Source organism: Mustela nivalis (genome assembly GCF_964662115.1).
Source record: "Mustela nivalis genome assembly, chromosome: 18".
Classification (NCBI taxonomy): Eukaryota; Metazoa; Chordata; class Mammalia; order Carnivora; family Mustelidae; genus Mustela; species Mustela nivalis.
In genome coordinates this window covers 28,676,860-28,704,214 of record NC_139037.1, presented here as the reverse complement: position 1 = coordinate 28,704,214, position 27,355 = coordinate 28,676,860, and the positions used below count along the sequence as shown (strand labels likewise).

At 46.6% G+C, this 27,355-nt stretch overlaps 1 long non-coding RNA gene across 1 annotated transcript in view; it reads left to right on the top strand.

The window, feature by feature from the left end:
• LOC309853728 overlaps nucleotides 1-24,970 on the top strand; it is a 54,718-nt gene extending 29,748 nt beyond the window's left edge. Inside the window, exon 3 of the long non-coding RNA XR_014305904.1 lies at nucleotides 24,736-24,970. This is a non-coding gene — a long non-coding RNA (uncharacterized lncRNA). The remainder of the gene's footprint in view (nucleotides 1-24,735) is intronic.
• The last annotated feature ends 2,385 nt before the right edge of the window (nucleotides 24,971-27,355 follow it).

Here is a 27,355-nt window from a genome sequence, read left to right as displayed (position 1 = left end):
ATATATATATATTTTCCTGTTTAGGTGACAGTTTTAGGATGCTTCTAAGCAGTGATAAAAAACTCACAGTTATAATGTGTGATCATTTTGCCTTTCATTATAATGCAGAATTTCTCCATGCAAAATCAGGCCAAGATGTAAGCCTAAACCCAGGGGCAAAATTCATTCATTATGCATGTACATTATTCCCCCAAATATTGATAATACTTTTCATAATAATTATTTTACATATATTAGCTCTTGCTGCTATATTAGTATTAAAGATACCTTTATTAATCTTGAATATTTTGCTGAATAATAAATCGGATCTCAGAGGCTTGCGTTAAAAGCTGCTCTCAGCTAGAATGCTGTAAATCAGTTGTTTTATGAATAAAATTGGCTTCCATATTTTTTTCCTCAGGATTGCTTATTTAAATAATTTTCCCATTTATTGAATGTGTATTTCTATTTATTTATTTATTTATTTAGCTAGACACCCATCCCCCTGCTGCTGTCCTCTCTCCTGGCTCTCTCTCTCCCAGTTGGAGAAAAATGCAAAATCACATAAACCTTCTTCTAAACCTTCACAGTGAGAAAGGGCAAACACTCTGCATTATTTAACAGGCAATAAGCATTTTCGTCCCAGTGAAACACTCTTGTAGCTAGCTTGCTTTTTCTTCCTTCCTTCTCCCTTTCTCCCTTTCACCCCTCCACCCTCCCCTCCCCTCCCCTTGCTTCCTTCCTGTTAACGGATAAACAAAAAATATTGAGAGCTAACAATCTGCAAGGCTGTGAAAGTTTTAACTCACTAAACGCTCACCCTGTTAGTTGAATTTCCCCCATTTTCCATGTAATGACACTAAGGTTTAGCAAGATTAAGGTCACTTAGCTGGCGTGGGGTGGAGTCAGGATTTCAGCGTTGTTGGTCTAACTCCTGAGCCCATCCAGGGCTGCCTTGGAGGTGGATGATCGTGGAACGGTGTTTGCATGACATTGAGGAAGGGGACAGGCCATGGTGTCTGGCCTTGTGGGTCCCCGAGGGCTCCAGGGAGCTCGGTGGGTAAAGGTGTCCATGGAAGGGTTCAAAAGTGGCTCCAGTAGGGACAAGCTTGGATAGGACGCACATCATCGTTCAGTGGTCTCCCTCTTTCTTGCGTAGTTTGGTAAATGGGTCTTCTGGTTGTGTCTGTGAGCAAGGAAAGATGGCATCTTCTTAGACTTTCATCATCTCATCTTGTGTAGAGGCCCAATAGCGTCCACTCTGACCAAGGCAGACTGTGTCTAAGGATGAGTCATGGTGGATTGTGGGTGTGGCTCGGGATGGGACTCAGCAGTGGACACACTGGGTGGTGCTCAACCTGGGCTAGATTGTGTCACCGCTGGCAGCTATCTTTCCAAGGATTCACATCGGGGACTTGGATTTATGGGTCTCCCATTCCCAAGAGAAGAAGGCTCCAGGGAGGGCATAGTTTTCCCCCAAGTTTCACAGGCGCTGCTTCTCTGTGTAGCACATCTTTGTTGTGTTGAGAGGGAGAAACAAAATGGGCTCCATTTTCCTTACAGTCCAATGTTTGGCTGACATGACCTTATTTCTTGTCCGCTTGTCCTGTCTGTTCTCTCTGCTGGGCAGCCAACCTGGCAAGGACAGGAGCGTGGTTTGAGCAGTTGACTACATCATCCCAAACCCCAGGACTGTACCTGGCATTTAATAGATGTTTGTTGAATTAATGAATGTGTGAATGAATGAAACGTCCTCATGTATTTCCCAGCACCTACACTCACCTTGAGAAATTCCCACCACTCTCCCCTGTAGCTCAACTTCCCCATACTCCCCATTTTCTGGATTTCACCACCTTATGTGGTTCTGGATTTTCTTTCCTAATTCCTCTAACATCTTCCAGTTTTGCCATTTAATCATGACCCACGTGTGTTCCTTGGGAGCAGTCCAGGGCACAGAAACCTTTTCCAGGAGTAATTTGTATTCCTAAATATGGCCTCTTCAGCTCCCACAGCTAGGGGCAGCCTGGCTTACTCAGGTTTTAGATATGCATATTATTATGTAAATGTCCTTGAATTGAATATAATTTTCTTAAAAATATTTTCCAATGGAAAATAGATCTCCTTGGAAGGGGAGCCTAGCCAGGCAGTACCTGAAGAAAGCCTCATTGTTTGCAAGAAGTGTGCATGAGACGTACATGAGTATGAGACATTTCAACAGCTTTTTTTAGAATTAATAATGACAACAACGATAGCTAGATGTTACTGAATTCTTGCTAAGTGCCAAGCATTGAACCAAGCACTTCAAAATGTTTTCTAATTGAAGCTTGCCAATGATCTTAAGGGCACTTAACAGTTATTATCCCCAGGTTACAGATGAGTAAACTGAGGCAAGAGAGCATTTTGGAGCATGCCCCAAAGTGCCCCACCTTTAGGAAGAGCTGGGATCTAATGCAATTGAGGCTGCCCCCAGACTCCCTGCTTCAACTCTCTGCCACCCTGACTCCGGGCACTGGCACATGGACTTGGACGAATCTTTAAAGGCATCTCTGAGGAAATGATTAAGTAAATCTAAAGGATTAAGAAAACAATGCACAATATCTACCTCCTCTCCATGCCTTTTGTTCCATGATTCTAGCTGGTTCTAATGCCTCTCTAAGGGATCACTTGGAGAAGCCAGATATTTCTGGTTAACAAATGTGTGAAATAAATCAGAACGTATCCTAACTTTAATACAACACACAGAACCAGACCTCGGAGTCCCTGGAGGAGTGATTCTAGGGAAGATGCTGCTTCTTTCTTTCAGGGGATATTTGAAATCCCACGCACACATGCGCCCCACAGACTTTTTCTCCACATGACTAATCCAGTCTCCTGTGACCTCTCTTTAGTGTGATGGGGACGCAGGGAACAGAGCCTGCAGCTTCTGCCGACCCCAAACATTTAGTTACATTAATCACAGCACGTTTTTGGACTTTGAGCATCCAGAATGAAAGACACTTTCTTGGGGAGACATTGATCAAACAGTCTACAGGTATCTGTACATCGGGGGACATTAATCATCTCTGCATTATCTCGCCCACCAGTAGAATATGTAAATGTGATTCCTGTCAATGATAAGGGGAAGTGAAATTATTCTTAGAGATTGGTCCATCTGGAGCTGTTGATACAATCTTACCTAAGACAATAGGTTGTAAAGATAAATTTTTTAGCATTACTAATCCTGTGTTGCCAATAGCCATGGAGAATGGAGAAATTTAAAACCAAACTAAGGATGTACAGTCAAGAGGAGAGAGGAAAACAAGTCCCAGCTTTGCTCTAATTCCTGCAATATAATTTGGCAACCTAGGAAGGAAGATGCTTTCTGCATAATTAAGGAGGGCATTTGGAAGGGTCTGGCTAGCCAGTTGGGAAGAGTGTTCTGGAACACTTCACATCCAGCCAAAGGTTTAACTCTTAACATACCCAAGACAAAGGCTTCAAAACCCAAAATGGGATTTCTATTGTTTCTAAGGTCTAGAAATTCAGGAGTTTTATCTTCATAAAGGAATCTTTCTAGGCCCTTCTGACCCATCAACTGCTCCCTATAGGGTTGGCAAAAAAGTGTTCTGTGTAAAGAAGAACCGAAGGAAATGGATAGAGCTCTCTGCAAAAGAAGGAGACCAGGGTTATATAAAACCCAAGCCATACTTCTCAATAATCATAGCTTTGGGCAAATTCCTTCTTATCAGGGGTTCATTTGCATAGGTACTGCATATACAAAACGAAATGGATTAGATAGGATGTAAGATGATGTCTTCGGCCTAATAGAATGATGGCCCGTCCTTGATGTTCTGTCTTCTTTGCCAAGGTTGAGAAAGTTAACAACTTCACTAGAGGACCTTGAAATGCTGACCTACAGGGGAGTCTTCTGAATTATCTATTGTGTGGCCGCAGTGCCTGGAAACTTCGGGCTTTGGGTGCTAGTGATCTTGAGAGTTGTCCTGTTATGAAAGAGGCCCCTGGAGAGAAGACATATAAGCTTGAATGAACATATCTTTCTAGAACTTACAGGACTCAGGAATCATGGAGAGGGAGCTATTCCTTTTTTATGTGTGCGTGCTAAACCCAGTTTGCTAGAAATTCCCAAATCCAAATTTACCCTGGAAAGAGTACTGACAATCAATAGGAAGAGTGAGTTTGCAGGGCCCTCCCTGCATTTTAACTCTTCTTTCCTCCCTTTATATTGATGAATAAAAGAAGTAAAGATTTCCAAAATGCTCTTTTTCAGCTCCTGGCCGGAAAGGAGATGGAACGTATTGATGGGTCCTGACAATTAATGATGCAATAGTGTTGATGCGGTATTCAGGGATGCAAGGAACTCTCTCTTTAGGGACCTTTGAGAAAAGGACTCAGTGATGACTGGCAGACTCCAAGAAAGAGCACAGTTAATTTCCTTCTAAGATGTCAGCTTCCAAAAGGTCAGAGATACTGTCTTTCCCTGAATCCTTAGCTTTCCTCAAATAATCCATCATGAATCTGACATCCACTCATTTGCCTAAATGTTCTTTGAACTTGATGGGGTAATGAGTTCCTCAACTTTGTTATCCCTTGTGAAGGTACAATCATGTCCCTCATGCTCTATGGGCTGCCTACTTCATATTTAAGGAAATAGCAAGCACCCTCCCAGGTCATTTATGTCCCTCTCATCATCCCTCTTTCCAATATTAGTAGTCTTTTATTATTATTATTATTATTATTATTATTATTATTATTATTTTATGTCGTGCTCACATAAACATTTTTCTAGAACTTTCCAATAATCTTCATTCCTTACTGTGCTGTGTGGTGTTGACCACCCTCTGTAGCGGCAGGATTTTTGGGTGGGAACATCATAATATTATACAATGATAAGATTCTGTTTTTTGCCCACACACGAGACCGGATTCCCTAAACTTGTTCTGAAGAACTAGTCATCTGAGTCCGTATCACTATTACTTGAGGAGAGCATTTTGTTTGGGAAACTCTAGGTTGAGGATGGTTCTAAAGGGAATACAGTTCTGCTCAGTGCTTTGAATGGGCTAGTGAGCTCTGTGACTCTCAAAGAACAGAATGACAGTCCTTAGCATCTCCTGAATTTCTGTGAGCACAGGATCCCCTTTTCTAAGCATACCTCTTGCAATGGGTGTCCGGGGAGCATCTGTCGGGGAAAGACGAAGTTAAAAGTTATATGCCTGGATTGTGTTAAGAGAGTTTAGGCAGTGTTTTCAAGAGGGAGAATGGATTATTTTCGTCCTGGACATTACATATGAGTTTAAGACTTTATGATAACACGTGAAATTTACTTACTAAAAAGATCCTTTGTAGAAAAAAAAAAGATACTCTACTATTCTGCTGGTAGAATTAAAAATTGGCATAGCCTTTCTGGCAGTTGATTTCACGATGTTGGTAAAAAATGTCAAAAATGTGAGTACTCAGTAAGCAGCTAGCCCTTCTCTAGGAATTTATCCTAATGTAATTATTAAATTGTGCTAAGACACAGTTCTGGAGGTACCTGGGTGGCTCAGCCAGTCAAGCGTCTGCCTTTGGCTCAGGTCATGATCTCAGGGTCCTGGGATGGAGCCCCCTGCATTGGGCTCCCTGCTCAATGGGAGTCTGTTTCTTTTTCTGCCACTCTCCCTGCTCATTCTCTCTCTCAAACACACACACTCTCAAATGAATAAATAAAATCTTTAAAAAAGGGCGCCTGGGTGGCTCAGTGGGTTAAGCCGCTGCCTTCGGCTCAGGTCATGATCTCAGGGTCCTGGGATCGAGTCCCGCATCAGGCTCTCTGCTCAGCAGGGAGCCTGCTTCCTCCTCTCTCTCTCTCTCTGCCTGCCTCTCTGCCTACTTATGATCTCTCTCTCTGTCAAATAAATAAATAAAATCTTTAAAAAAAAATCTTTAAAAAAAACTTCGTTCTGATGTTCTTTACTCCCATATTGTCTATAGGGTCTATAGGCTAGATATTAAGAAAATATTTAATGACTGGCATGGCAAGGACACAAACTCATCAGATCCGATGGCTCCTACACAGCGTTTGTGTCCCTGGACTAACGCCCAGCTCCTAAATAGTAGCCCTGACACTTTGTAGGAAAGATGCAAAAGAAAACAAAATCTTGCAATGGGGAAATAGTTACATAAATCCTGATAGGTCTCTGTAATGGACTACTTCTCAGCTATTTTTTTTTTTTTCCTTTAAGATTTTATTTATTTGTCAGAGAGAGAGGGAGAACAAGCAGAGAGAGTGAGAGGGAGAAGCAGGCTTCCCACTGAGCAAGGAGTCTGGTGCAGGGCTCCATCCCAGGACCCTGAGATCATAACCTGGGCCAAAGGCAGACGCTTAACCGACTGAGCCACCCAGGCATCCACTTCCCAGCTATTAAAAGTAATGTTATTGAAGACTCTTCTGTGGCATAAATATTCTTGAAATATTATATGAGAAAAACAGGTTAGAACAAAACAGGTTAGTCCTGTTTTGAAAATGAAATATATATCTATATATAATTGGAAAGATACACATCAAAATTCTCACATCAGTTATCTTTTAATGGTAAGAATCCTGGTAATTTTGTTCTCTTGATTTTGTTAGTCTGTAGTCTGCAGGTGTGGAGGGAGGTCAGCTAACCATGGCTTGCAAGCCAAGTCAGGATTACCGTCTGTTTTTAGAAGGAAGCTTAATGGGAACATAGCCAGGTCTATTCATTTATGTATTGTCTGTGGTCACTTTTGTGATACAATATCAGGGTTGAGTAGGAATAACAAAACCCAGCCCAGAAAACCTAGAATATTTGCTAGCTGGCTCTTTACAGAAAGAGTTTGCTGATTCCTGGTCTAGATAATCTAAAACAAATGCCTCCGATTTGTGTGATAGAAAGGCTTTAACACTAAAACAGAAAGCAATAAACTATGAAGTTTAAATACCAAACCTGTCCCTTTATAAAGAGGGACATATAAAGGAAAAACTGACACTGAGTTATATTTATTTATTATGTATTATATTTATTTATTGTATATCATGTATAATGTATTATATTAATTATATAGTATTATTTATAATATTAATTACATTAATTATCATGTTAATATATTAGAGTATATATTACTTATTAATAGGTTTCAAGGGGAAAATAGGACAGAAATCAAACAGTCTTGTAGATGCCATCTGAGATAGAAGTCATCACACAGGATGCTCAAGTTAAAGTGTCAGAGTTTTCAGACAAGATTGAGTTTTAACCAAGATGCCAATAACATAGATCTCCTCACCTAAGCCATTTCCCCCTTCTTGTTCCCAGTCTCTTTGCCGAGAATCCCAGTAACACACCCCATTTGGAATGTTGAGTGGTGTATCCTGTCTTCTGCTCCTTGAATTCCAGTTCTTTGCCGAGAATCCCAGTAACACACCCCATTTGGAATGTTGAGTGGTGTATCCTGTCTTCTGCTCCTTGAATTCCAGTTTCTTGCCTTCTGACTCTCCCTCCCTTTCCCTTACTGCCATCCCACAGGGGAATAATTGATCCTCTTCTGGAGACTGTGAATGGCCCCCAAGGAAAAAGCACTATAAATATTGATATTTGGGGGTTTCCAAAAGCAAAATATGGCCTTTGACCAGTCATCAAAACACTCACAGATTCCCACTTGCTTTCTAGAGCCTTCCTATTAAATATAAGCAGACAACTAAGGGTTTTTAGACCTTTGGGAAGAGTCCTCAGTGTGAAAAAACCCAGGTCCCGCTCAAAAAAAGAAAAAAGAAAGACAATGCAGGAACAAGAAGAGTATTAAAAAACAAACAACTCCAACCTCTCCAGAGTGATAAGAGAATATATTATATCTACGAAAATCAACAGATGTAGAACAAGAAGTTCTTGGAAACTGAAAATTATCATGGCAAAAATACAAACGTGTAATAGAAGAGATGGAAGATAATCTTGAGAAAATCTTTCAGAAGATCAAATTAGGGAAAACAAAACAAAACAAAACCCGAAAAGATAGCTATTAGGAGAAAAGATTTATTTAAAAAAGGCCAAATTCATGTATCTCTATTCTATGGTCAGGAAGCCCAGGAAGGATTTACACAGTGAGTAGAGACAAAGAGATTTTCAAAGGAAAAACAAATGCAAGAAAACTGCCTAGAAGTGTTCCGATTCAGCGACCCATTGGCTTTCCAGGGCCATGAATGAGAAATGATTGACGCTAAGTTCTGTTATGGGGGCCATTCAGAAGAACAAAGATAAAGAGGGGATCTTAAAAGGTTTCAGGGAGGGGAAAAAAAAATCACACTTCATGAACTGGGGGTAAGAAGATCCCAAGACTTTTCCACAGCAGCAGTGAAGTTAGAAGACAATGAAGGATTACCCTCGAATCCCGGGAAAGGAGTCATCTCTTCCTAAAATTCTATATCCAGCAAATTCTTTGTCCAAAACGTTTTCAGAGATGAAAAGCAAAAACAAAACAAAACGAAACAACACCCCCACCTTGAAACTCCCAGCTTTTACAGCTACTGAAAGATTTAATTTATCAAAAGGAGGGTTTTTGGGTTGCTATACAAAATACCATAGACCGGGTGGCTTAAGACCATAGACATTTTTCCCCCCTCACAGTTCCGGAAGCTGGAAGTCCCAGATCCAGGGATTCAGGTAAGATTCCTCTTCCTGATGTGCAGATGGCCACTGTCTCACTGTGTCCTCGCACCACACAGAGAAAAGGCAGGGGCCGGGGGTGGTGGGGGGGGGGGTGGAGAGAGAAAGAGGGAGAGGTTTGCTGTCTCTTTCTCTTCTTATGAGGGCACCTGCCCTATCAGATTAGCATTTCACCTTTATGACCTCATTTATCCTCTGTCAGTTTCTCACGGACCCTCTCCCCCATCTAGTCACATTGGGTTTTAGGGCTTCCAGTTATGAGTTTGGTGGGGACACCAAATTCAGTCTATGACAAGGGTGTAAACCCCATGAGAAGAAGATAAGGAATCCAGGAAACCAGAGGGAGAGGCAAATGAGAAGCCACAAGAACAGAGCTTTGCCCAGGTCTGGAGAGTGCCGGGCCTGGCTTACATTCAAAGGGCTCTAGAAGGGAGACGGTCAAGGAAAAACAAAAAAGAAGAAGAATATGTTTGAGACTGGAAATCTGTACGGAGAGGTTGATGGGGTTGGGGAAGCCCAGTGGAGGCACAAACATGGAGTTCTTGGGAGCTGGTGGCTTTGCCTGTGCCATTCCCTCTTCTGGAATCCCAGGCCCCTCATTTCCCCCAGTTAATTCTCATTCTGCCTAGAGGAGTCACCTGCAGTGTTACCTCCTCAGAGAGACCTTCCCCGAGGGAGGCTCCCTGACCACCATATTCTTCTGTGGCACTGCCTCTTGCCACGTTTCCTTCCTAGCTCCCATCCTAAGGAATACTGGTTGGGTATTTTCCACCGTTCCCCCTTTCCTCTTCTGAACAGGCATCATGGAGAAGCGAGGACCTCCCCTGTAGGCTAGGGTCAAATGATATCTGAGCTGGGCCCCGGCGCCATCTCTCTCCACCCCAACCTGTACATAGGAAGAGAACAGAGCCTCTGCCTCTGGTCTGATTATCCATAGTCAGCCCAGGGCCTTGCTCCTCTCATCTGTCTCCCAGGGAGGGAAGAGGAGTTCAAGTCTTCTGACTTCTATGGAGGCCCCGGTATGGGACTGATGGGCGTTTGAATCAAAGGGCTGACTTTTAATTTATAGCAGCACTTACTAGGTGGGTAAGTTAGCCTTTCTGAGCCTCAATTGTTTCTTCTGTAAAATGGGCGCAATAGTTGTATGTGTCTCATAAGATCATCCCTGGAATGAAAAAAGTTAACAGCTCTAAACCACTTAATACACTTTCTGGCTGGTGGTATTCATTAAATGTTTATTATAGTTATTATGGTTGTTATGATTGAGCAAAAGCATGCTGAGAAGCAACTGCTTAGCTAGGCTCCTCCGTGTTGGGTAGCCCAGGAAGGAAAGGAAAAGTAGGAATGGAGAAAGAGAAGAAAGCTAGCACCAGACCCTGGCTTTTCTACTTCTCACGGCACCTTTGCCGTGCCCATTCTACAGATGAGAAGACTGAGCCTCAGGAAGGCAGTAGCATGGCTTGTGCAGACAGGAGGTGGCAGAGGCAGGTTGGGAAACCTGACTTTCTGCTTCCAGGGCACTCGTTCCATGCTCTGGGGGGTGGGGGTCCTGAGGGCTTCTGTCCTGTCCTTTCCCACTCCCCTCGGGCCTGGTTCTCATCCATGGAGCCCTCTGGAGCCAAGCTGGGGAGCTCTGAGGCCAAGCTGAGGGCGGGAAGTTAGATCATCAGCCATCCTTTAAGGGGGTAATTAGCTGACTAGGAAAACAGATTCTTTAACTGCAGCAATTCGCCCCACCAGGGGAGAGGGGAAGTCAATGTTTTTATTATAAACGGAATCATAGAGGGGTTTAAGGCTTAGGAGTGTTTGCTTTGGTTTTGTTTTTTAAAGGCCTGAGGTGGTTCTTGGCATCTACCACCCCAGCCCAGAAGAAAGGAAGTTTATTTTCTGGGTCAGATTAAAAGACTTTGGCTTTCTGGATTTTTATTTTCATGGAAAAGATTGGCCTTTGCTGAGTCTCCCAGACCCTCTGCCCCCTCTGATCCAGGTTTTCTGCTGCTTTTCCAGCCAAGGGATGGGGAGGCAGTACGGGCAGTTAGAAGTGGGGAGGGGGGTAGTGCGGGGGGTGCAGAAGTGGAGGCAGAGAGGAAAAAAGGGAGGGAGGGACCAAGGGGCTCGTAGGGCAGTTCCAGGGTGATGGAAGAGGGGCTGCTGAGAAACCAGAGGGTAGCCCGAAGGTCTTGGGATCCGGTGGGAATAGGGTGGAGCCCAAGGGAAATGCTTCAGAGGTCACTTACTGCTTGCATGACCTTGACCAAGTAACTTAACCTCTCTGAGCCTCATTTTCACATCTGTGCAGAGAGAGGGGTGCCTGCATCTTGTCTAGGAAATAAGTCATGTCTTAGGGTGAAGGCTGCCTGGCTTGACCCCTAGCCCCAGCTTTTACTTGCTGGGCAGACACATGACCCTAAGCCCTTGTTTCTCATCTGTAAAATGGGAATATCTTAGAGTTGTCTGAGGATCAAATAGAAAAAGTGCTTGAAGTAATGCCTGGCCCACGGTAAGTACTCAAGAAACACCAAAACCCCGGTGATTTTATATGATTATTAATAACATGGTTAATACGGTTGGTCTGGTTTCTGTACGGGAAGTCATGGATAACAAAGTGGAGTTTAGAGTCACATCATGGGAAGATTTAAATGTCTAGCTAAGAAATGTGGATTCAAAGAATCAACTTTTGAATTAAAAGGCTCTACGAGGACACTTTGTTCAATCCACTCAAGTAACAGACGGAAAACCAGGGCTCAGGAAGAGGATGTAGCTTGTTCAAAAGGTCCTGCTGGGGCTGAACTATAACCAGGAAGGGTGATTTGGAGGGTAAGTCAATAGATTATCAGTGGGAAGACCTCCCCCCTTCTAGAGATCTCCCAGATTATAGCTTCACAGACAGTATCTAGCATCCTTCCCAAAGGGCTTGGATTTGAAGGCAACATTCATATTCACATGCAAACCCATTGAGCCCGCATGGGACCGGTCACACTACAAGTCAATTAGTTGACTTGCAGGTGTTAGATTTCCAGTGTGAGAGCAGTGGAAGTTGGGTAATTGGGTAGTTCCAGGGCAGATCAATTGAGCCTGGAGTCCTTCTAAATCAGCTTTAGTGTGGTTGTGGGGGGGCAGGGCTGCTGAGAAGCCAGATCACGGCCTGAGGACCCCCTTTCCCTGCTTCCCAGGAACACCAAATATATATGTCTTTATGGTTGGCCCAAAGCTTTTACAGTCTTGAACCTACTCAGTTTTGGGCAGAGATTCCTCATCCTTCCTGACCACTCAGAACCCAAAAATGCTCAAAACGCTTGGCCAGTGGCATCTTAACCTCAGGGGCTCATTTGCAACGGGGCCCAGGGCACCGGGTTCAACCATTTCCCCAACCCACACTATTTCTGGGTTACATTATTACTGTATTCATTTGTTCAGATCTGTCTCCAACCGGAAAGGACTTTGGGCAATTTATAAGGATACGTTAAATAAAACAAGATGGTCTCCAGCCCCCCTGACTGCCCGCCCCCGACTTAAGGAGCAAAGCAAGGAAGAAAACGCGGGTCGGGCCGCATGCTCAGTTAGGACTGAGGTTACAGAGTGCTCTCCATTAATAACCAGGCTATATCTGACTTGGTCCAATTTTGGTCTTTCTGGAAGCTGGGATGGAATCCGCTTCTTTAACTCTCTGAACACCATCATCATTATTTCTAGTAATAAACAACCAGCTGGGGCAGAACTGTAACTGTTTCCTCAGTGAACTCAACCATGATCATGGAGCCTTCTCCCCCAAACAGGGGCTGCCCGCCAGCGGCCCCTTCCTTCCCATCACTAGTTCATCCACTCATGGGTATGTCTGCTATGCTACCCTTTTCTGGGCTGTGGGAATGCAGGGGTTAAGCAAACCCCCTCCCCCCACTCCCAACCCCCACCCTGCATCCCAGCTTACCATGGGAGTGTAGGCTTCAGCACATTATCCATTAAAAGTCAAATCCTGAGAAATTCTCCAGGACCTTGCCCTCTCTGAGTGCAACAAAGACAGGTAGGAGAGGGGTGTGGACGCATTAGGATCTGGCCAGACTCAACTGTTTCCTTTTTTTATTATTTAAATTCAACTAATTAACATACAGCATATTATTAGTTTCCTAGGTAGAGTTCGGTGATTCCTTGGTTGTAGGTAACACCCAATGCTCATCACATCCCATGCTCTCCTTCACCCAGTGACCCCACCCCCCCCAATCCCAGCAACCCTCATTTTGTTTTCTATGGTTACAAGAGTTTTATGATTTGCCTCCCTCTCTGGTTTCTTAATATTTTATTTTTCCCTCCCTTCTCCTAGGCGCCTCTGTTTTGTTTCTTTTCTTTTCTTTTTTTTTTTTAGGATTTTATTTATTTGACAGCTAGAGATCACAAGTAGGCAGAGAGGCAGGCAGAGAGAGAGAGGGGGAAGCAGGCTCCCTGCTGAGCAGAGAGCCCAACGTGGGACTGTGGGACTCGATCCCAGGACCCTCCCAGGACCCTGGGATCATGACCCAAGCATCCCAGGACCCTCCCAGGACCCTGGGATCATGACCCAAGCCAAAGGCAGAGGGTTTAACCCACTGAGCCACCCAGGCGCCCCCCTCTGTTTTGTTTTTTAAATTCTGCCTAAAACTCAAGTGTTTTCAACAAAGGGGAGTGAAAGCAGGGACTCATTACAGCTGGAGGAAGAGTCAAGGTTCTGAGCAGGGGGTCGGGGGTGCGAACCTGGAGACTCCGAGCAGCTGGAAGCAGCCATTGGCCCAGTCTCTCCACGCCACAGCGATAAAGGGCAGAGGCTCTGTTTCCCAAACACAGAGACCAGAGTCACCCCGCGGAGGCTACAGCCTGTAGCTTCCTGTCTGAAAGGAACCTGTGCCTCATGGACGTGCACCTTCTGAGAACCACCTAAGGCAGAGAGAGAGATGGCACAGCACGGGGCGAAGTACTCTGGCTTTTCGCTTTCCCTGCCCTCGACGCCTCCACCAGGGCGTCCTCTCAGCTATGTTCTTAGAGCTGAGTTCTTCAAGAGTCTGAGATCCACAGACCCCCTGCTGACTCGGCAGCCCCCTCAAACCCTCCTGGGGAGCAGAACAGGAAGTGCAAAGCATGGATATGTTGGCAAAGCAGGTCACTGGCCTTGGAAGGTACCCCCTTGGCAAGATTTGCTAGGATGGCCCAGGGTATAAACTCACGGTGATCATCAGGGGTAATGCCAGAACTCAGCGACGATTTCTTTTTTTTTTTTTTTTTCTTTTTTTTTTTTTTTATTGATATAGTTTAATTAATATCTACCATGTAAGTTTATTTTCTCTTTATTGTCTTTTCCCTCCTTATTTTTACCTTCTACAATTTTCTGCCACTTTTACTTTTCATTAAACATTTGATATGATTACATTTTTCTTCCCTTTCCTAGCACATTTTACTTTTTTTTTTTTTTTTAATTTTATAAATTTTTATTTTTTATAAACATATATTTTTATCCCCAGGGGTACAGGTCTGTGAATCACCAGGATTACACACTTCACAGCACTCACCAAAGCACATACCCTCCCCAATGTCCATAATCCCACCCTCTTCTCCCAAACCCCCTCCCCCCAGCAACCCTCCGTTTGTTTTGTGAGATTAAGAGTCACTTATGGTTTGTCTCCCTCCCAATCCCATCTTGTTTCATTTATTCTTCTCCTACCCACTTAAGCCTCCATGTTGCATCACCACTTCCTCATATCAGGGAGATCATATGATAGTTGTCTTTCTCTGCTTGACTTATTTCTCAGCGACGATTTCTCCTAGAAAAATCTAATAAACAATGACCACCACTGATGCAGATAGAAGGCATTCCAAGTGTTTAATTCTTCCCCAACCCAGAATATGTTGGGAACCCCAACCCAGAATAGGTTATACATACGTCCACATATATGTATACACGTATTTACCCGGAGATCCCCTAATTGGGCCTTTTTTACATTAGAGAACAGGCGGCAGCTTACTTGCTCAAGGTCATGTCGTGAGCCCAGAGGCAGCACCAGAACTTGAGGGGCCATCTGGCTGACTCGGGATCCTTTGCTCTCAACCACAGAGCCTTGCCCCACCGAGGCTCCTGCGACAAAACTCTGGAACCACACCTGTCTCTCTGTCTGCCCAGGGGGACTCCCTGAGAGGAAGAGGCAGCTCTCTAAGGGGTCAGGGCTCAGCCCCGGACCCAGAAGAAGAGCTTCCTCTGGACCCTCCTTCCCCGACCCACACATCGGGTAGCATCTAAAGGCCCGGGGCAAGCCAGGGGCCTGGAGAACAGGCCAATGGGCTGTTAGTGAGACCACGACCCAGTTGGCCAGAGAAGGCAGACACTGGGGACTCAAAGGGCAGCTCGTGTTTGCTTCAAGATGTGCAGTGTGTCCAGTGCCAGGATGTCTTCCCCTCCCCTTTACATTCTGCCCCGTTCATGGCATAAAAGGGTGGCCTTCCCTGGGACTTTCCTGGCCGGTCCCTTCTCCCTGCCTCTGGAGTTCCAGGGGGACCCCACGTCGTGCATCATCCAGACTGAGGAGGCGCCGGGAGGAGGCAGAGGGCCTCCAGACACGAGGCGCAGACTCCGCTGTGAGGACAGGTTCCCCCGGCCCTACCTGGCCCCTGTCACCCCTGGATGCCGGGCGTGAGTGCTGTCTTCCGGAGCACGTCAGATGGCCACAGGTAGAAAAGTCAAGTCAAGGTGAGGAGCTGGACCTAATGGGGGGTGGAGGGGGGAATTGGGCGAATTTTCTTTGAAGGCCCCGCCACTGAGTTTCCAACGTGGCTTTTCCCACGGCGGCCCGGGAGCCTGGCTTTATCACTCCCTAATCTCAGTTTAATTGCTGTGGTCAGTTCGCCCTGCACTTAATAACCCACAGCTCGGGATATTGTTGAATATGGTTGACACAAACTTTGCTTTAAATGTCAGCGCTGGCTGGGCCTGGGGACTTGGCAGGCTCCCCGGGAGAGATGGCAGAAAGAGCCGTGTCATCTGCCCGGCGTCTGGGATGCTGGTATGTTGGCTCTAACCTTCTTGGCTTGAAGGCTCAGCCACTGCCCAGAGATGAACTGTTGGACGGGAGGGGGGGGGGGTTCGCCATCTCCCGCCGGCCTCCGAGGCCCACCCGGCTCCGATCTGCTTTCCTCTCGCTGAGCCTCACGTCGGGGAGCCCATGGTGAAGGGGTGACGGTCAGGCAACCATCCTACGCTCGGAAAGAGGGTTGCGGCCACACACATGGGAGTCCCCCGTTGGCCCTAGTGCTGTGTGCGGCCTGGTCTGGGTGGTGTGTTTGTGACCAAGACCCCAGTGGGGGCTGTTGGGTAAATATCACACTCTGGTTGAAGGCTTGTAAGCAGTGTCAGTGAGGACAGCTGGGCCCGGATGGGCTCGGCCGGCCACCCTCCTATGGCGGCCTCATCCAGCAGACCGGATACATTTTGGCTACCCAACTCGACTTTTGTTCCTTCTGCTTCTGGTGGTCTGTGTGGTTTAGCTGGATGGCCCGAGCTAAGGGGGCTTCCCAGCTGGCCTCCCAGGTCCTCCCAACTCTCTACAGAAATTGCTTTTGATTCCCCAGGACACAAGCATCCAGGAGTACCTTTCTGGAAGGACCCCTGACCCAAGCTGAGCCAATCAGCTCCTCTTCCCTGGGGATCAGGAACGCAAGACGAATGGACAGTACTGCCATGTCTGAGGGCGTCCTGAATGGGAACTCACAGTCCCGGGGGGCATGGGACTGCCGTATTTTGCCAGTGGACCTGGTGACAGAGGAAAAAGCATGTAGTGTGCAGACACAGAGGCAAAAGGGGAGAGTCCTCCCCTGGATGGTTCTCTAGCTTCTGGTTTCAGTATCCCCAAAAGGAGCAGTGCTCTCCTGCCCTTAGCTTCCCTGAGATATCCCAAAGCCTTGTGACAACCTCCTGCCCCCACTTTGGGGAAGCCACTTGGGTTGCTTTGCCATTCTCAACCAAGAGCCGTGCCTCCAACAATCAGGAAAGTATTCTACACAGCTGGCCAGGCTGACGGCTGGTCCTGCTGTCATGAATTCATATCTGGGATACGGTGTGGGGGGTGGGCAACGGGAACATGTCGGGTGGGAGTCTGTTGGGGGTCACACTGACCTTGCGGGCGGCGGACATTTTTTCCTAGGCCTGGAGCACCCATCAAGTTCCTCTCCTTGGTTGGGTTTCTCTTTCCACTTTTGACATTTGGGGAGGAGCTGGAATCTGGTGTCCGAACCCCAGAACCTAGCCTGCGCCGTTTGTTCTCGCCTCCGGTCACACTGTCCGGTCACACTCTGGTTGCACGGTGTACGTGAGGACAGCCCCTTGCAGACTGTTTGGAAAGCTCAGGCTTAACCTGCAGTCCTGAGTGTCAATCTGAGAGCTACTCCTCCATGGGCATTTACCTTTCGGGCTCAGCGCTAGGGGATACCTCTACATCCGGGGACCCCTGACACCTGGAGACATCCTGTCCTCCAGGTAGCACAGTGGCTAGGCCCACAATACTTCTGGGGATGCACGAGAAGGTCTTCATGTGAATTTCTTTTAAAATCAGAAGAAGAAGAAGACAAATGTGATAGCAATAAATATATAACAAAACCAGCCCAGATTCGATTTGTTTTTATACCAACATGGTTGTAAACTGTTTAATTGTAACTTTTTTTTTTTTTTTCCAAATGAAGGGGCCCATAAGACTAAAAATGCCCAAAGCCCACAGACAATGTCGCGCAGTGGCTCTGTCCACACTCCCAGTCCTCAGCATAAGTGGGGGTTCCAGCTTCCTGGGAACCCCAGGTGGAACCCACCGTCAAAGCAGAGAGATGTGCCATGAATTGTTTAGTAAGGTCAGTGCAGAGGGCAGAGACCCCCAAGTGTCTGCTGCTCCGACTCCCGTGTCCCAGCCTTGCCTGTCCTGTCCAGAGGGGGGCAGGGGGCCACCTGCTGCTCTTGGGTCCTTACTTTTCCTGTCTGGATTAGGCTCAAAGTATAGACAAATGGAGGCCTGAGCTCCAAGCAGAAGCTTGGAAGACTCTGCCTTCTGCCCAGAGGTGCAGACATTGGCCCTTGCAGACCATCATGCACTTGAACACTACCCGTTCGATCTCTCTCTTTTTTAATATTTTATTTATTTATTTAACAAAGAGAGCACAAGCAGAGGGGAGCAGGAGAGGGAGAAGCAGGCTTCCCACTGAGCTAGGATTCCGATATGGGGCTCGGTCCCAGGACCCTGGGATCATGACCTGAGCCGAAGGCAGACACTTAACTGACTGAGCCACCCAGGCACCCCTATCCTGTTGTCTTGCAGGAAGGAACCAGGCTAATGCCTTCCTTCCTTTCCTTCAGAACATAATGAGAGCCGCCAAGAGTCACAGGCATCCCCTGCATTGTTTAACTGAAGGATCCCAGCAGCCCCAAAGGAGGGTACTACAATTAGCTCCATTTTACAGACACAGAAACTGAGACTCAGAGAGACTAAGAGGTTTAGGTAAGTTCAGAAAGATAATAAGTAGTGGGGATAGGATTTGGTCTGCCCGACACCAGAGTTTATACACCCTTGTACCCCTGTCCCCAACCAGAGGGCTGGCCTCTGGGTGGAGGGGTTACAATCCCCCAAAGAAGCAGTATGCTCTGAAGCAGTGTTTCCAAGGTGAGGCATGAATGTGGAGTCTTGGCCATCCCCAGGAGACTTTGGGTATCATATAAAATGAGCTTTTTCTGTTTATTCCATAGTTTCATGGGCATTTAAGCAAGGACATGGAGTTCATCCACCAAAACCATTATTTCCTGAGTATTCCTCCTAGTGGAAGGTAGATAAGTTTTCACAGGGGAGTTGACTTCGAGAAAAATATGAAGTCAGTCACGGGACAGCTGACCTACAGATAAAGCAAAAACCAAAATAAAACAAGACAAAAACTTTAAATCCTGGTCTTAGGAAGAGACACCTCTAGATTCCGGTCATAATCTCTGAGTTTGAGTCATCTTACGACTGTCCTTAAAGAAGAAACTTCGGTTCTCCCAGACTCAGTTTCCCCATCTGAAAAATGGGGAGGGTCCCCACAGGGTGGTTGTAAAGATGCAAAGTGTTGTCACACGGTAAATGTGTTGCCAGGGTCTGTGTGAAAATCCGGGGAAGTAGGACAGGGAGTGCCTCTGGCAGGAGCCTCTCCTGCTGTAAGCTTTTGGACAGGGAGCTGGAGAGGTATTCTTGGACAGGAAGACTGGGGAGCGGTTAGGCTAAGAACTTGGAGTTCTCTGTGCTTAATTCCACTTGGGACCTACCCTAGAATTGCTAGGCCTCCCAAGTAACATGATATAAATCCATTTAATTGAACATGAGCCTTAATTGCCAAAATTACCTGTAACATTAGCTTCTTCTGCAGCTGTGCCCTCTCCTGGGGCTGATGCCAGTTCTCCGGGGATGACTAGGTCCCAGTTGGGCTGGGTCCTAATGGGGTAGGCTGTCCGTGACTTTGATCATTCATGATGGGACCTAGAAGCTGTGGAGAGATGTCAGGACTGGGCCTCTCGGCTTGCTCTCCCTCCAGCATCTCTGACCCTTGACACAGCCTATCTAGCTTCTCCTCCAAAATGCCTCCCCTGGTTAAAGATGTCAAAGAAGTCTCTTGTTTTTTCTGGAATCTCCTCCAATCCTGGATGTCAGGACCCATGTCCGGTGTTTCTATTAGAACCCCTAACCACAGAGCTCACAATGTTCAACCAGTGGGACCACTCAGCATTACTGAGGATTTCTAGTAACCAGAGGGGACAGGAGACATGAAATAAATCCTGGTGGTGGCCACCACAGGCCATGAGTCTTTGCCTCAAATACCCTTATTTTCATTAAGTAATGTAAGGAGATTAAAAACAACCCAAAGAAAGAGCAGTTAACACAGATCTACCAGTTATCAATGAAATGCAAATTAAAATTTAAATCATATATATCTGTTCGCCTATCAGACTGAAAAAAATTTTCAAGTGTAACATTTCAGTTTTGCGTGACGTGGGGAAAAGACTGTTTTTTAGTTCTAGTGGCAGTATAATTTCGTTGAGAAAACTTGGCAGGATTAGCTAACATTCAAACTGCCTAGGCATGCCCCTTGACCTAGCAATTCTACCTCTAGCTCTCTATCGACCTTAGGAAAGTGATTGCACAAGAACTCAGAATACTTTGCACAAAGATGTCCATTGCAGCGTTGTTTAGGCAGCAGTTGGAAACAACCTAAATGTCCATCCCAGGGCAAAGCTTAAATGATGTACCGAGGCAGCTGTCACCTCCCCAGGATTTAATTCATGTTCCAGTCTCCTCTGATCAGCATGAACTCTCAGTGATGACCAAAGGGTAGAACTGTTTACAGACTTGGAAAACTCTCTAAGACTTGCTGTCGGTGAAAACAAAACAAAAACGGGGAACAGAAAGATCCAAACAGTTGCAAAGTGAACTATATAAAGGCAACACTTACAAAACAAAAACAAACAGACTTACAGAAGAAAGCTGAAGCAATACCGTACTTCTAGAGGTATCTATAGAAAAAGGTCAGGAGACAGAACCAGCAAGTTAATGACAATAGTCACCTCTGGCCAGGGATATAGGATTGGGGGAGGAGATCTCAAGCTTTATATCAAGGTTTTGAAAACCATTTTTACAAATGAATATATTCGTTTCGACTCTTTCTATAATTAACAATAAATATATTGATGGGGTTGGGTGAAGGCTATGTGGAGAGTTATATTCTGTATTTGTCCAAATTCTCCATAATAAAAATTTAAGAATTAAAAAATAAGTTTGGCATGATAAAAATGATGACCTCACAAAAATATTGCTCCTTCTAAAAGATCTGTTTGATGTGCCCAGCTCTGCCCCCAGGGTGGACCTGGCTGACTTGGACTGTGTCATAGGGCTGTTGACTGAGGGTCTGACTCCCTGAATGAATGAATGAATGAATGGATTGTTTCATTGAAAGGGAGTAGGATCTACCAAAATGGAGACCTACCTTTTGAGGACTCATTCCTGGTGTTTCTAGCTCTAGTCGGTCTGTGACCTATGCAAGTGAATGTGGGAGATGTGGCTCACGCTCTTCCTCAGGACTGGAGAGGAGAGTATCTTGGGGTGGTGGTATTTCTAAAGGAGGGAAAAAAAGGCTTCCTTACCCCACACTCAGCCCAGTCGTCAATGAGACACTCCTTTACAGGGGCCCACGCTGCTCCTTCCTCAGGGCTCTGGGCTAAGCTCTGGCATATAGAAGAGGTTCTGTGGATGGTTTCTAGACTATTGAACAGGATGAGAGGGGGGACTTGCTACACGGAACTCCTGGCGAGGATACACAGGTCTAAAATCCACCTTGGACCAGGTTTGGAATCCCATTACTCATTCCTACCACTCTCCGGTTGGGTGTTGGGAGGAAGATGGGGAGCTTGGAAAAGGAGAGAGGAGTGAGGGGAACAGACACAGAAAAGGGGATATGGGGGCCAAACGCGCATCTTGTGTTCACCTCCAAGGACAATCAGTTATAACCCTGGAGATGGTAAGAAATAAAAGAGAGACCAAGCTCCCTGCCAACTGAGTATTAATTTTTAAAGTCTCTGAAATCTCGGGGTGTGGAGAGAAGCAAATGCCCTCTTATCTTCGCCATGATCTCATGCTGTATGCATCATAAGACACATGCCTATCAAAGCTCCAAGTAACTGCGACCTGAAATCCCAGTCTTGTACAGACACAGGGTTTCATGACGCTAACCATGGTGATGCCCGGTAAGTCCTTGGGGGCTTCCAGGGAGATGGGAATCACCAGGGAGTGAGGTGGTGGGACAGAGGGTCTGGGCGCCTCTCCACTGGGCCATGTGCACCGTCCCAGGCTGGCCCGTAACTGGAGCCCCTGGAAGGTCATTAGGAATGTGACATCCAGGTGGCCTGGGCGGCCATGCCCGACAGGTGGGTGGGGCACATCTTACTCAAATGTGGTTCAGCTGGGGCTGGGGGTGAAGCTGGGGTAGCCGAGATCTGCTGCCTTTACTCTCCAAGGGCGCCCACCCTTTGAATTTCCCTCCTAGCCTACCCAGGCTCCGGGCAAAGCCCAGCCTCTCTCCCCCTCCCGTTGTCTTTGTTTCTGTGGCGGAAAATTTGAAAGCCCAGCATATTGGATTTCTTTTTAGCACACCGATAAGGCAGAGGAAACATCTGTGGCTTGAGACAAAAATGTGTGAAAGATGGGGGGGGGGGATAGGAGCGTTCTGTCTTGCAGAACGTTTTATCTCCTTGCTAGACACCTCCTTTATTAAACTTAAATTTATAGGTCGAAACGCGAACGTGAACACAGAGGAGACAGAAGGCTGAAATCCAAAAGGCGGGAATTAAAAGGCAATCTTGCAAAGTCACAATTCCAGAGTTAAATGCGGACGCATTCGTTGGGCTTTACTCCCCCCCCCCCCCGCCCTGCCCGCTCCCTTTCCTTGGCCATCCAGCCCCAAGAGCTCCGCCACCTGTGGTACCCATCTCAGATTTATTATCAGTTTCCAGGGACTGGGAGAACAGCCTCTCCACCCGCCTCTTCATAAATCAGGCGCTGAAAGTGGTTCAGATGACAAGCTGACAGAAGATGCCTGGACCCCGGCGGGATGGAGTTTTCTAGCCCCTGAGGCAGGCCGTTGGCCCTTCTGCATAATCCCAAGGAGAGAGAGAGGATGGGAGAGAGAAGATCAGATTTGGGACAGGAGCGCCGCCTCCTGTAGCATCCCCACGCTTTGCCCCTCCCTGCCTGCCGCGCCCTGGGCTCTGGGATCCCAGGCGGAATCCAAAGGAGCCTCACGGTGCCAGGCTGTGTGATGGGCAGGAACGGCCAGCTTCAGGAGGGGGACACCCTGCCTTGAAATAGCCACAGTGCACTCTGTAAGTGGGCCATTTGTTGTTTGATGTGTTAGAAGTTTCATCAAACCTCTGGGCATATTTATACAATTAGAGCAGCAAGCGAAAGAAAACAGCACAGTGACAAATTGGGCTCGTGCACTCTGATTAACTTGTTAAGCTAAATAAATGGCATAGGAAACGTGCCCCATTTGAATTTATGAAATTGCTTCTCATCAAGATCGATGGCCGCTGGACCAGTCCGGGGCAGGCAGCTGGTATATGCTCTGGCTAGAATTTGATGTGAGTACAGGAGATGAGAGGACACCATCCCCCCCGCTCCATACAAAACGACACATCCTGGAGACAGGGGCCAAGCCGGGCTGCTGTTCTGTCCAAAGCTCCTAGCCACACTGACTCCAGCACCAGCGACTCCCCTCGACCAGAACCCAGATGGCGAGCTGACTCCCATCACGCAGTGTTCTCCGGGTTCTTGGCTTTTACGAGCAAGATGACCAGCACAAAAGCCAGAGGGCATGGGATTGGGGTTGAAAAACCCTGTAGATCAATCTACATCACCTACGCTTTCAGCCACCACAGGAGACGCCTCCCAGCGCTGAGCTGTGTCCGATCCCAACAGACAAAAACAAACATTTATCGGGGACTTGCGTTGTGTTGGGACACGGGTTTCCTACTCTTAAGTCAATGATCGCAAGCTTGCTGACAAACAGGCTAGTATTATTCCCATTTTCCAAATGGGCACAGAGAGAAAGTCCATGGGAGAGTGCAGGGAAGCTGTAGCGAATGGCCGTGCTGGAACTTGAACCTGGGTGAGGCTGGTCCGCAGAGTCTGTAGTGTTCACGGCCCTCCTTGCTGCCTGCCTCTGGGCCGCAGGGACCCCCCGGGGCTCCTCAAAGGGATCCCGGAGCCCCGTGAGGTCGGAAATATCCTTTTTCTTTTTTAAGATTTAAAAAATTCTTAAATTTAATTAAATTTAATTAATTTTAATTCAATAATTTTATTTTAATTTAATTTTTAAATATCTTTAAGATTTTTAAAGATTTTTTTCTTAAGATTTATGTAGTTATTTTAGAGAAAGAGAGAAAGTGAGCAGAGGGTAGGGGCAGAGGGAGAGAGAGTCTTAAACAGACTCCTTGCTGAGCGCAGAGCCGGATCCCGGGCTTGATCCCACAATCCTGAAATCATGACCTGAGCTGAAACCAAGAGTCTCAAACAAAATGGTTTATATAAATAAGAAATTGGGGCTAAAGGGATATATCACAGGGCCTCTAGAATGTTCCATCACGACATGCTGCCGAACTGGCCAGATTGTGCTACAAACACCTTGATTAACTCAAGAGATTTTTAGCTGACAACCAGGGAGTGGAGTCCTCCTATCACAAAGACCTCAGAATGAGAAAGTGGCTTTAGAATTAAATAATGGGTAAAAAGCTGGAAGAACTTTCAGGCACAGAGAGAAAGAAAACCTGCCTTGTCTTAATTAGACAGTTGGCAGAGTTATGGACATTCAAGTTGCTTCTGGTGAGGGTTCAGAGGGGAGCAACACACAGAAGTCAACGTGGAGACAGAAGTGGAGACTAGAGGGAGGGATATGGCCTCGAGGCAAGAATGCTGGTGGCCTCCAGAGCTGGAGAAACAGAGACAACTTCTCCCCCCGAGAGCCTCTGCACAGGGAGGGAGGTCTGTGGACACCTTAATCTCTGCTCAATTTTAGACTTCTGGCCTCCAAAACTTGAAAGAATAGGGGTGCCTAGGTGGCTCAGTCATTAAGCGTCTGCCTTTGGCTCAGGTCATGATCCCAGGGTCCTGGGATTGAGCCCCACATCGGGCTCCCTGCTCAGCGAGGAATCTGCTTCTTCCTCCCCCACTGTGATCTCTCTCACGCTTTCACTCTCACTCAAATAAATAAATAATATCTTAAAAAACAAACAAACAAAAACGTGAGAGAATAAATTTCGGTCACGTTGAGCTGCTGAGTTGGTGGTAATTTGCTCTGACAGCCTCAGGAAGCTAATGAATTCTGAGAAACCTTTCCTTCATATTCCACAAACCCCCACCATTTCATATGCTTGGTGCGTTCTCATACTTCAGACCAAAAGACACCTCCTCAAAGTGGCCTCCCGTACCCCCTAACTAGAGCAGGTGAACCTCTTGTTAACCTTGGTCATGGCCCTCAGTTAAACCTAAAAGTCTTAGTTTCTGTGCTTGTGTTCTGTGTGTCTTCTTCTCTTTAGTATACGAACCCTGGACGGTCAGGGACTGTGCACCCTACTGCCTGCTGTAACCCCAGCGTCCAGCAGAAAGCCCGCAACAGAATGGATAGCCCTTGAAGATTTCTTGAATGAATGCATGACCTTTCACAGGGTTCTGAACGTCAACTTGAGTTTCACTGGTATTAAGACGACCGGCTAGCTTCCTAGTTTGCCTTGATCAACAAGTACTGGTGGATCTTTGAGTTCCTAGCTTGGATCCTTCGCCTGTCCCAGGATGTGAGCCTGTTTAATATTCATTTGCTCATTCACTCATTCAATAAATATTTATTTATTCGGGGCTTTATGTTGTGTGAGGCAGTCCACTGATGATTCCTAATTGGGCTATTTTTTTTCCCCTGTTGAATTTCAATGGAGGAAGAAAAAAGCAATTGTAGCATTTTTCAAGGCAAAATAAGCCATACAACAACCACAGACCACAAACAACAAAACAATCTTTCATGAGGCTAATTAGTCCTGAGCCTTAAAAAACAAACAAACAAACAAACAAACCAAAAACCTGCTAATTCTGGAACGGTCTTTGAAGGCTTTTTGAACAGAATGGTAATCAGGAAAACTTCAGCCTTCACCAAGCAAGTGCTCAGAGAAAAACAAGGCGCTCCAGAGTTGTGAACTTTCTGTAACTCTGATTTGGCTGAATTTTCTTCTGATAAGGAAATTTTAAGGACATTGATGGGCAAGCAAAGCCCATTCATTGCACACACGGGTTCTTTCAACCGACTTCAGGATATACACGCAGTGTCCTAATCAGAAGTGTTTCTTTCTGTTTAAAACCCAGAAGGGTAGCTGACATCTTTTATCAAAAAGACAGACAATTCTTATCCCCTGACAATTCCAGATTATGGGTCCCAGGAGGCTCTCCTTACACTGGTATTTTATCACCGGAATCAGAGCGACTGCTGTTTATTTTCTGAACCTGCGCATAGTTTTCAAGGTGTTTCCAGCAGGGCCGGGGCTGACAGTGACACGTGTTATTGTCACATTGCTAGATCTGAAAGAAAACACCAGATAAATAAATATCAGGGTTTTCTTGGATCTCTTTTTGCTATCATGGGCACGGGAGGTACTGGTATTTGTTAAGGTACAGCTCCTCTCTGCTTGGTGAGGCCCTTTCCCCTTTCATCTCCCCTCTGGTGGAGCAGGGGGAGGAAGGTTGGAGGCTGGCAGCCCAGCGAGGACAGCCATTTAAACCCAGTGCCTGCTGAGTCTGGGCGAGGGATACAGGGCAGCGAAGGCGGCCTGGAGATCAAGTTCCCTCCGCCGAGGGGGAGGGGTGGAGTCTGGCCACACTGTCTTCTCAGTCCCCCCCCCCCCCCCCCCCGCAGGTTATCTCGGTGGGAGAGTCCTTGTGGCCGGATTCCGAGTCAGGTGACACGGGCTGGGGTCCCAGTGCGGTAGGTCACCTAACCTCTGAGCCTCTGCTTCCCCGTCTGCAGAACAGGATACCGGGACCTACCTCCCCCGCCCCACCTCCCTCCCCAGGTGCAGAGGGAAGTGCCCATCTCCAGTCAGAGCAGCTCCTTAATGTCCCCCAGACACCTGCTGCCCCATTTCCCTACTTACCTCCCCCGCCTCTGCCCCCACCCGCCCTTTTCTCTTCTATGGATCACACCTTTCTCTGCCTTTTGCCTATTTTTGATCTCCTTATCTTCGATCAGGCGATGACGTCAACAAACCGTGGCCCTTGGGCCACATCTGGCCTGCTGCCTGGCTTTGGAAATACAGTTTCGCTGGAACACAGCCATGCCCGCTCATTTACATATTACATATTGTCTGCAAGTGTGGCAAAGCTGAATGGTTGCAACAGAGACCATATGGCCCCCAAAGCCTAAAATCTGCACGATCTGGCCCTTTCCGGAAGAAGTTTGCCAACCCTTGTACTTGATGCTCTCCTAGACATAAACCATTCTGATTTCCACTCATCCTTGAAGACCCGCCTGGAGTTCTAAATCTGCTTGGCGCTCCTCCATGCATGTTAATCGTTTTGTGTGGAAAAAGGTTTCCATGATCAAATCCCTTGGGAGAATCCTAAGTCAAAGGAACGTAGTCAGACGTCGTGGCTAAATGTAGGACTTGTCAGAGCATTTAAGGGGCCTCTGTGCATTGGGAATCCCCACCAGGGGAATGTAGTGTGCAGCATTTCCCAAGCCTTTTTCCCCACTGGGCCACTAAGTGTTGAAGAGCTTGACTCTGCTTCTCTAACTATTCTTTCCCTTTGCGTGATGTCATCCGATCCCATAGCTTCAGAATATTTTTATCTGAAAATTTGGTTTCTAGCCTGGGTCTCTCCTCTGGGCTCCAGACACCAGTCTCCCTTTATCTACAATTGCCAAATAGATAACTCCAACTTAAAGTGTTCCAAATGCACTTGCTCCCTTCCCATCTTTATATCCATCGTAGGAAGCGGCAATGCTGTTGATCAGTTGCGGGGGTCGAAAACCGAGGACCTTCTTGACTCCCCTCTTCCTCTTGTGCCCTTTATCAAATGCATCAACACATCTGTTGTCTCCAACTACAAATTGCATTCTGCACGGGACCACTTCTCACCCACTGCTACGAGTGACGAGCCAAATCGAATCCACTG